At 43.1% G+C, this 9,935-nt stretch overlaps 1 long non-coding RNA gene across 1 annotated transcript; it reads right to left on the bottom strand.

The window, feature by feature from the left end:
- Positions 1-3,041: 3,041 nt before the first annotated feature.
- On the bottom strand, positions 3,042-9,568 carry LOC118932505 (uncharacterized). The gene is made up of 4 exons (XR_005032809.2): positions 7,176-9,568; positions 6,850-7,030; positions 6,377-6,421; positions 3,042-5,472 (listed from the first exon to the last, which is right to left on the bottom strand). It is a non-coding gene; the product is annotated as an uncharacterized LOC118932505 (long non-coding RNA).
- Between the last annotated feature and the right edge of the window lie 367 nt (positions 9,569-9,935).

Raw genomic sequence — 9,935 nt, 5'->3', positions numbered from 1 at the left:
TTCTGTTGATGTGTGTTGATTCTATTTTTGTCTTAATAAGTCTGGCTAGAGGCTTTTCTATTTTGTTTATTTTCTCAAGGAACCAGCTCTTGGTTTCATTGATTTTTTCTATTGTTTTATTCTTCTCAATTTTATTTATTTCTTCTCTGATCTTTATTATATCTCTCCTTCTGCTGACTTTAGGCCTCGTTTGTTCTCTTTTTCCAATTTTGATAATTGTGATGTTAGATTATTCATTTGGGATTGTTCTTCCTTGATCAATTGATTTTTGACAAAGGTTTGTAGGCAAGTAAATGGAAAATGGATAATCCTTTAACAAATGAAACAACTGGATATCCATATGCAAAAAATGACTCAAACTATACCTCAGAATATCATTTATAAAAAAATCAACCTCAAATGGATCAAACCAAATAGATGCAAAACCAAAAAATATACATTTTTTTATTCAAAAATCACAGGAGAAAAAGATTGTGACCTTGAGTTAGACAAAGAGTCCTTAGAAATGACATAAAGAACTGATCCATAAAAGAAAAAAAATAAGTTGGCTTTCACCAAAATTAAAACTTTTTCTGCAAAAGATATTCAAGAGAATTGAAAGGTAAGCTTTAAACTGGATGCAAGTACTGAGAAATCACATATGTAATAAAGGACTTGTACCTGGAATATGTAAGTAACCTTCAAACCTCAACAGGAAGAGAACAACCCAGTTTTAAAAATACGCAAAAGATTTGAATACACACTTCAACAAAGAAGATGTGTTGGGATGGCTGATAAACACACGAAAAGATGCTCAACATCATTAGTCATCATGAAAATGCAAGTTAAAATCTCAACAAAATGCCACTATACACTTACTAGAATGACTAAAAGAAAAGTGGTGACAAAAACCCAGGAAAATACCAAGTGGTAGTGGCAATGGAACAACTTGAACCCTCATATACTGCAGGTAGAAATGCAAAATGGTAGGCATTCTGAAACCAGTTTGGCAGTTTCTTATAAAATAAAGTACGTATTTGCTATATTATCCAGCAATCCCACTCCAAGATATTTTACCTTAAGAAATGATGAGAACATGCTCACACAAAAACCTACATGAATGTTTATAGAAGCTTTATTCATAATCACCAAAAAACTGGTAACACCCTAACTGCCCTTCAGTGAACAAATGGCTAAGTAAAATATAGTACATCTCTTCAGTGGATCAGTACTCAGCAATAACAAAGAAACAAATTAATGATACACTCAGCAACATGGATGAAGCTCAAGACATTTGTCTAAGTGAAAGAAACCAGTCTCAAAAGGTTACATATTGTATGATTCCATTTGTGCTGTTCCATTTATATGACATGCTGGGAAAGGCCACATTATGGGGATGAAGATCTGGTCAGCGTTACCAGAGGTTAGGCATGGGAAGCAGTTTCAGTATGAATGGCAAGTTGAAGGAATTTTGGGGGTGTATTCCAATTGGGGTAGTGGTTGTACAAATCTATACATGTGTTAAAACTCACAGGTGTGTACACACACACAAAGTGCATTTTACTCCTTGTAAATAAAATAAAAGAGGATACTGAAGATGTGTGCTCAAATGTTTAAAATGTTAAGGATGCTCCATAAAGATGAAAATACTTATTTCACTGGGTTGTCTTAGTGATTAACAGTTGTTAAATGTTAATGGCTGGAATTAGAGCAGGCCCCTTATTTTACATTTGGAGAAACTGAGGCCAGAAAGTGAAAGTAACTTAAGGCCAAATGAAGCACGAAGCAACCACACGTGTGCATTTTTCTCTTGGGAGATATTGCAGATGCTTGTCTCTCACACCAAGCCCACCCAGCCAGATTTAATTTGGCATATTTTTCTTCAGGTAGTTTCTAAATTCAGAGTTTTCTGTGATAGAACAGAATCATAGTTACAATGTGCAAGTTAAAATAAAATCAATATGAATGAAAAAAAAACCACATATCCTAGTTTACAGAGTGTTCAGTCAGCATAAGCCTGCCTCTTGATGGACAGACCTATGGCTATTAGGGGAGACATTTGCAGGATGCCCAAGATTGCAAAACAAATAAATGAACAGACAGGCTGTGGACCTACTCCACTTGTGTCGGAGTCCAGGCTGTGCTACCTTCTAGTGGTGAGACCCTGGGCACATTGCTTAGCTTTTCCCTACCTCAGTTGCTTCATCTGTAACGCACTCTAATTTTATGTACTACTAAGAGGTTAAAAAAAAATATGACCAACAATTACTTATAGTATGACATAATACTTTCTTATCAGGAATTATAAGATGTTAAAATGTGATTTTTAAAAATATGTGTTAGTTGAGAGACATGGCAATATTTATTTCCCTGGGTTGTTTTGGTGATAATGAGTTGTCAAAAGTTAATGCCTGGCACATAGTACTCAATCAATAAAGTTATTAGCTATTATTATTGTTACTGTTATTGTTACTACTGCTATTACTATATGAATAAATGAACAGTGGAACTTGTAATAAATTGTAAAATGCCCCTCCCATTCCACCCTGCACCCTGCATGCCCTGCCCCCTCGGCTGTTGAATTTTCAAGCTCTAGCATATGCAAACACAGAATGTGTGGATGTCACCACAGGAAAACGTGAGAAACATTTACCAGTTCTCAATTGTAGTTAGAAAAAAATGACACATGTCGCGTTGGTGAGGTCAGTCCTTGCACCGGCACATGCACTCGTTCCCATGAGTGAGGGAGTCAGAGTGGGAACTTGAACTAACTGAGCAGTGTGTGTCAGTCCTGTGCTGAAGGGGAACAGGGGGACAGGAGGCCATGCCCAGGGTGGCAAGAGCATGGACTTGGCCTGCAGTTCTGGGTCTGCCTCTTGCATGTGGCTCAGAGCCATTTCAGTCTCAGTTCCTTCCCTGTCAGGCAACAATAAATAATTAGTGCTTTATAGCTACTGTGGGGGTTATACATAAATTAGGGTTCTAGTTGGAATTAAAGGCAGGAAAGCTCAACTACTGATGCAAAGGGAAGCTGGTTGGCCACATGATTTGTTCCCTTATTATTTATATTTTTATTCAAGTTTCTTGGATTTTTCCTACAGTCCTCTCTCTTATTGAAGGAAGGAGCCATATATAGGAGAGTACCCCAGACCTGGTCTCAGGGCCATTTTTCGTGGAGTGCTGGACCCAGGACAAATTCCTTTGTCTGGACCCTTTACACCAAAGCCCCATTATCCAGGAGCCACCTGGTGAAAAGTCTACAAGGGTAGCCTTGGGAAGCTATAGTGCTAGAGATAAAAAGGATTAAAAATGAAATATTCCTTAGGGAGTGAGTATATAAAGGAATTTCCTGAGAACTACTCAATGCCAGGTACTGACTTATCTGTAATATATAACCATTGTTATTCTATAAGGCAGTTGTTACAAACCTCTTAATATGTTTGAATAAACCAGGGCTTCCTGATAGGCAGTTAATTTGCCCAAGATCCTAGAATGAAATCCCTGAGCTTCCAAGATGGATTGTATCCCACACTGCATTATACTGAAGTGACAGGCATTTCACGCCAGCCCTTCCAGATTGTTCAAGTGACAGTGCTGAGCATTCTTACTGAGAACCACTGATCTGCTAAACACTAGCCAAGGAGCTTTTCTTCCTTTCACTTCAGAAATGTTTATTGAGAGCCCAGCCTGTGCTCTAGATCTAGGAATAGCCCAGGGAATCTGTCACTCAGTCCGAGTCAGGGAGTTTGCAGAGTTTTGGGAAAGGTCACAGGTAGACCCCAGTTTCACATGGCCTGAAGCTTAAACAACTTGAAAAGCCCTCTTTAGGAAAAAGAATACAAATTAGAAATACAAAATTAGCAACAGAGCTTTGGAAGGAGCAAGGGAGGTGTCCTAAAGTGCAAGCTATATTAGCTTTGCTGTAATACTGCCTTGGGGGAAACACCATATAGACCACCACTGACAAAAACATGTACTCAGGGCTGATCAGGGGCAAGGTGGGAGGGGAATCTATTGGAAGAAATGCTGTGTAAGCTGCGCCCCACAGGGTGGAGCAGGGGGGTCCTTTCAGAGGAAATAACAGGATGCAGGACCCAGGTGAGAGAAAAGAGCTGCTATGATTTTCAGGGAGTGAAGAGGGGAGCATCCTTTCCTCTTTCTTCACTACATTCTAAGGTACCAGGGCCCCTCCCAAAGTGCACAGCCCTAGGTTACCATATCTTGTCCCAGGCAGGGCTTTGCCTTTTCTGCAAGCTCCCTAGGAAATCTCAGGTCCCACAAGACAACTTCCATGCTTGGTTCCTGCACTCCAAGAATACAGGCCTGCAACAGCTGTGCCTGGCCTGGCTCTCCTGGTTAGCTTATACTTACATTTGCAAGAATAAAATGATGCAGAAAGGCTCCCTTTGTCAGAAGTTAACCTGAGGTGCAACAGGTTTAGAGAAAGAAAAGACAGGAGAAAGGAGGAGAGAGAAGTGGAAAAAGACTGGCTTTTAAAAGCAAGTCCTTCAGTGAGACAAGAACTTGAGAAGACATCTACCCTAACCTAGAGTGGGTGAAGGCAGTGTCCCCAGGAAAAGTCCCCCTAATATCTCTGATTTCCTGTGTGTAAGGTAAGGTTCTGAATACCTCTGGTTGCCCTCCATGCAGCACCGTGCCTACCAAACCCTGATGGGGAGCACCCCGGCAAGCGCTCCTCCTTTCACGCCCCACACTTCCCAGGCCAGCTCAGTAGCTGAGAGGGGCTGCGGTGGCCTGCAAGTCTGAGCCAGGGTCTCCATGCAGCCCCCAAGCTGGAGCAGCAGCCTTTGCCTTGCAGGGCAATGAGGCCTCCTTGGAGGCTCAGTTTCCAGGGAAATTATAAGATACCACCCCTTGGTGCCTTGATCACTCACAGATAAGGTGGGTAAGGTTGGTCATGGGGAGGAAGCCCCATACAGGGAATCAGGTTCTACTCTAGGCTCTAATCCCGCATGTACTTGAGTCCCTTACCTTCTTTGAGGGTCAGTTACCCCCTCTGTAAAATGGGAATAATGATACTTGCTCTGGACTTGTAGTTGAGAAAGGAATAATAAAGGAGGGATTGATATAAAAGCTCCCTCAAAAGTTCAAAGTATAAACCCATATTACATCTGAAGTCTGCCTGGTGACTCACTTATCACCCACACTTTCACCCACACTTTCACCCCATTCTGCAATGCAGTATCAAGATCTCTAAGGTCACCTGGAGGGATGACCTTGACAATGTTCACTTGTGGGTTGAGAATGAACTATGACCCCAGGAAACAACAGGCAGTGTCTCCCACCATGCCACCATGTGCATTAAAGAGGAGGGCAACTTGGCATTTTAATGGGCAGGAACGGATGGGTTGGAAGAGAATCTTCCTTCTTTAGCAGTGATGCTCAGCACATCCCTCTTTTTCTCCTGCTTCATCACCCTGTCTTGGTCTCCACCTGTACCTGGGTCTCTTCATAACATAAGTCCTTGTAGCTCTTTCAAATACATAATATGGGGAAAGAATGAGGAACTGGAGACAAGATCAAATTTGCACCGAGGTTTAACCCAAATGGAGCATCCTAATCTTCAGTAAAGCGGGAAAGAACCAAGAAAGCAGGGAGACACTGCCCTCTCAACAAAAAGCCATGTTCCCCTCTTCTTCCTGGCATTCAATTAGACTGTTTCCCAGCCTTCCTTGTGGCCATGTGACTAAATCATAGCCAATGAGATGACAGCATCCTGGTCCATTAACACCTCCCATGCTCCACCATCCTCCAATATCTTTTCTCTTTTTGGATGGTTCCATTAGCAACAACTCCCAGAGTGATTGTGGAATCCTGGGAAGGGCAGAGCTAGCCCTTTGATTTATTCACTCACTCAATGCTCTAAGGTAAACAAGAAATAAACATCTATTGTGTTTGAGCTTTTACACATTTGGGGGCTTATCTGTTAGAGCAGTTAGCCTCCCCTAATTCATACAGAACAGTATAGCCCATAAGACTTGTTACCTCCAGAAAGCACATACTGATCTCTTCCTTTTTTTTACAACCTATACTTCTACCAAATGCTACCTTATTTAGCTATTTAGTCATTTCATGGGAATGTTAACTAAAATTTAAACTAGGGACTCACATCTTTCTTTTCCATTTTATGCTATGCCTAGAAAAGAGATGCTTAATAGTCATTGGAGGAAATCTTATTTTCTTCCCTCTGTGCGTTTAGTGAGAAGTTCCTCCAGCAGGAATGCCGTTTCTCTTCTCTCTGCCTCTGATACCCTACCCCCACATCCATGCCCAATTTCCATCTCTCTTCCTCTGTGGGGGTTTCCCTTACCCATCTAAAAGATCACCAGAATGATCTCTCCTTCCTTCAAAATGTATACCACCTCTGGTCACTCACCTGACAATGTCATCAGGACAACTTCTGCATTACTGTCTTGGCATTCTGCAATGTAACCATAAAATAATGGTGCACTTAAGAGATGGGCAGAGAAAGAGGAGAACAAAAGAAACTGAAAAGGAGAAGTGAAGGAGGCAGGAAGAACATTTTGGAGAGCTCTGGTATCATGGCAACCAGGGTAAGAGCCTTCCAAGGAGGGAGGACCACATGCTGCCAAGAAAGTGGTCAGGTAAGGCAGAGCCTCCAGACGGGCTTGACAGGGTGGATACGACTGATACCCTCCACGAAAGATGTCTCAGTGAGCCTCATGGAGTGGGCTGAGGAGGGAGTGGATAGTAAGAAAATAGATAAAATGAGGATCTCTGACTCTTAAGAAATTTAGGGAGAGAGGAGGAGAGGTTTGAGAGGGAGCTGGAGAGAAATGTGAAGTGAGGAAGGGGGTAAAATATTTTTTAAAGACTCGTGAGACTTACTGATGGGAACGAATGACAGAGATGGAGAGGCTGAAGGAGGGGAGCCAGGGGGTGACCAGCAGCAAAGTCCCTGAGAAGTAGGTGTGGGTCATGGCTTCAGCACACACGTGGGGGCCTGAGCTGGAGGGATCTGCTTCCGTGACACCTGGTGGGATGGAGGAATTCCACTTGTCCTTTCTTCCTTCCTAAATGTTGGGTTAGGTGCAAAAGTCAAGTGAGTTCCTAGCTGATGGCTTCCATGTTTTTTCAGAAAAGGAAACCAAGTTATCTGCTGTAATGAAAGGAGCAGCCTCTGAGGTGGCCCCAACCTCTCCCTCTCCCAATACTTTCCATTCTGGAGGTGGCTTCTCCAATGGGGTTCCTTGGCCATTTCTCACAACTCTCACCTCAGCCCCAGGAACTGACCTGCAGACTTCAATCAAGAAAAAGGTAGGGTGGGTCCCTGTGGCCCACCTGAAGGCCCTTAACATTCCTTTACCTTCGAGTTCTAGTTTCCCCAAAATCTGGACTCCATCTCTGTTTTTCCTAAACCAGAGTGGATTTAACTGGCAAATGGATGGCCTCTTGCTTAATGCAGTCACAGAAACAGAATTCCTCACTTTGAGAAGCCTGGTTGTTTAAAACATTGTTTTTAAGACAGCATATTTTTTCCATAATGGCAAGTGCTCCTGACTGCATTTGTCCCTGTTCACGGGCATATGGATAAAGCCAATGGTCCCATGCCATGTGGTCGGTTCTTGACTTACCCCCGCAGCTGGTTAGGTAATCCTAATGCTCCCAGCTCTCCCAGCCAGAGCCCGCAGGAGGCGATGGAAAAGGAGGCAGCGGGGCCGCGGGAGTAACTCGGCTGGGCGCGCGCACGTCCGCCAGAGGGCGCTGTCGGCTCGTGGAGCCGGGCGCGGGGTCCCCGGGCTGGAAGGTGCAGCCGCGGCGCCGCCCAGCCGCCCGGTGACCATCACCACAGTTCCCGGTTGCAGTGGAGTGCAGCAAGCCAACCATCGCCTAGGCGCTCATCTGGGCAAAGAAGGGAGAGACTAACAAAGTTTGTGACACTCTTCTTACTTCAAAGTGCCATTCTCGTGACAAGTATTTGTCGAACACCAAATTGTACCTACTATGTTCAAAATACTGGAGAGTAAGTGTTGAGTTGAGTCATACTGTGTCTCCAAACTGAAAGACCTTTCAGAGACGTGGCATAATCAAGACAGGTGCCAGTAAGTAGACGGCAATGCAGGCAGAGGTAGGGGCAATAGGGGAAATGCGGACGAAGCTGGAGGAGAGTTAAGAGAGGAGATACATAGCTTCAGCAAGGGAAATAAGGTCGGGGCCGTGGAGGATCTGGGCCTTAAGGGAGAGAAGGATTTGCCTCCCTGCTCACATTATTGGTTGCAACTGAGCCTGAGAGTTTAACCAGTTCTATCTGTACATTTGTTATACCTAAGTGATTGTCATCCCTAATGAAAGGCAATATTCCTTGCTGTGGAGCCCCAACTCTTTGATCCTGAAAGGTAAATTGGAAGTAGAAACAGATTAACCAAATATCCAGAATGTTTTAGAGATATATAACCTACTCTGCACAGTCAGATCAGTCGTTGGGCTAATAAAATGTCCACAGGGAACCCGTAGAAACAGCTGTTATCCTTGGTACAGGTATCATAAAACCATATGCTGAAAATACATCTAATTGGTGTAAGGAGAGAAGATGCAAAAAGAGAGAAGTTGAACAACAATAAAGTTCTTTTGTTTTAAAGACATGTGTCACCAAAACAACTTATGGAAGAACTCTATCAGAGTCCCTGAGAATTATTCGAAGCCAATAATATTGTACTGTGCCAAGGCCAGCTAACTTTGGAACCAATAAATCAAAATAAACCTGGGTCTTGGATTTATAGAAATTTTGTTTCCAAGGACTTAAACTGGAGTTATTATCATTAAATGGCACTGCATTGGTTCCAGCAGGATAGTGCAGAAAGACAGTAGACTTAAACGAAGAAGTGTAAGAATTGGTTTTAGACCTCTAATTTGTGCTTTCATTTATTTTTTTTTCCTTTTGTGGCAAGGCAATTAACTTCTATAGGTCTCAGTTTCCTCATTTAATAAAGGAATTTAATCATATTAAAGAATACAGACCAGGCAATCTCTCAAATCCTGCAGAGTAAAACAACTAGTCTTAGTTCTGTTGTGTCCAAATGCACCCTTAGGGCTGACTTTGTTCTGAAGTTGCTAGAAGGACCTGCAGTTCTTGTCAGAGTAGTTGTGCTGGAGAAAGGGAAACGGGTTTAGGTGGCTGCTGGTTATGATACTAGGCAGGCTTCTCCACATCACCCTAAGTTTTCTTTCTGTGTGCAGTGGCACAGGGTCATCGGGGGTCAAACAGTTCCTCTCTGCCTGGGATCCTTGCTACCTCTAATTTCTACAGCATTTTCAGACTGTGCCATTTATCTGTCACTTACTATATACTACCTTGAGTTATGTTTCTATACCAGATATTTGGGGAAAGGGTGTATGGCATTCTTCACTACCATTCACCAAGTATTCTAGGCTCCTTAACCCTATGGATAGAACTTCCCAGCCCCTTGTGGTTCTACCTAGTGAACTGAAGTGACATTTAGCACTTCCAGTGGACTATTTCATTGCTTGAGTAAGACCCTCTAGAGGTTCTTTTGCTCTCTGCCTGTGCCCAGCTATGTTTCTGTCCACCTGGATGCAAGAGTGAGGATGCTGTTGACACAGAGCTCCCAGCCAATCCCCTGTGGATTTAGAGCAGCCAATCCCCTATGGACTTAGAGCAGTGTGAGAGGGAACCTTCGTTATTTTAAGACCTTGGGATTTGGGGACTGTCTATTTTAGCAGCATGACCTGGTCCATTTTGATAAAGAAAGGGTCATTGTGTGTCATCATCTTGGTTTCCCCAGTGCTCCAGATGACATGGCATTCAATACTGCCAGGTAAATGACTGCATTGATCTTCCTTTTTTCTCCACTGGAGTAGGAATCATCCATATATCTATTTGTCCTCCGTAGAGCACCTGCCCCAGTGTTCTGAACATAGCAGGTACTTAGTAAAGATCCATGGATTGATTTATG

Source organism: Manis pentadactyla, chromosome 2 (assembly GCF_030020395.1).
Source record: "Manis pentadactyla isolate mManPen7 chromosome 2, mManPen7.hap1, whole genome shotgun sequence".
In the NCBI taxonomy this organism is placed as follows: domain Eukaryota; kingdom Metazoa; phylum Chordata; class Mammalia; order Pholidota; family Manidae; genus Manis; species Manis pentadactyla.
This window is presented reverse-complemented; position numbering and strand designations above follow the sequence as displayed.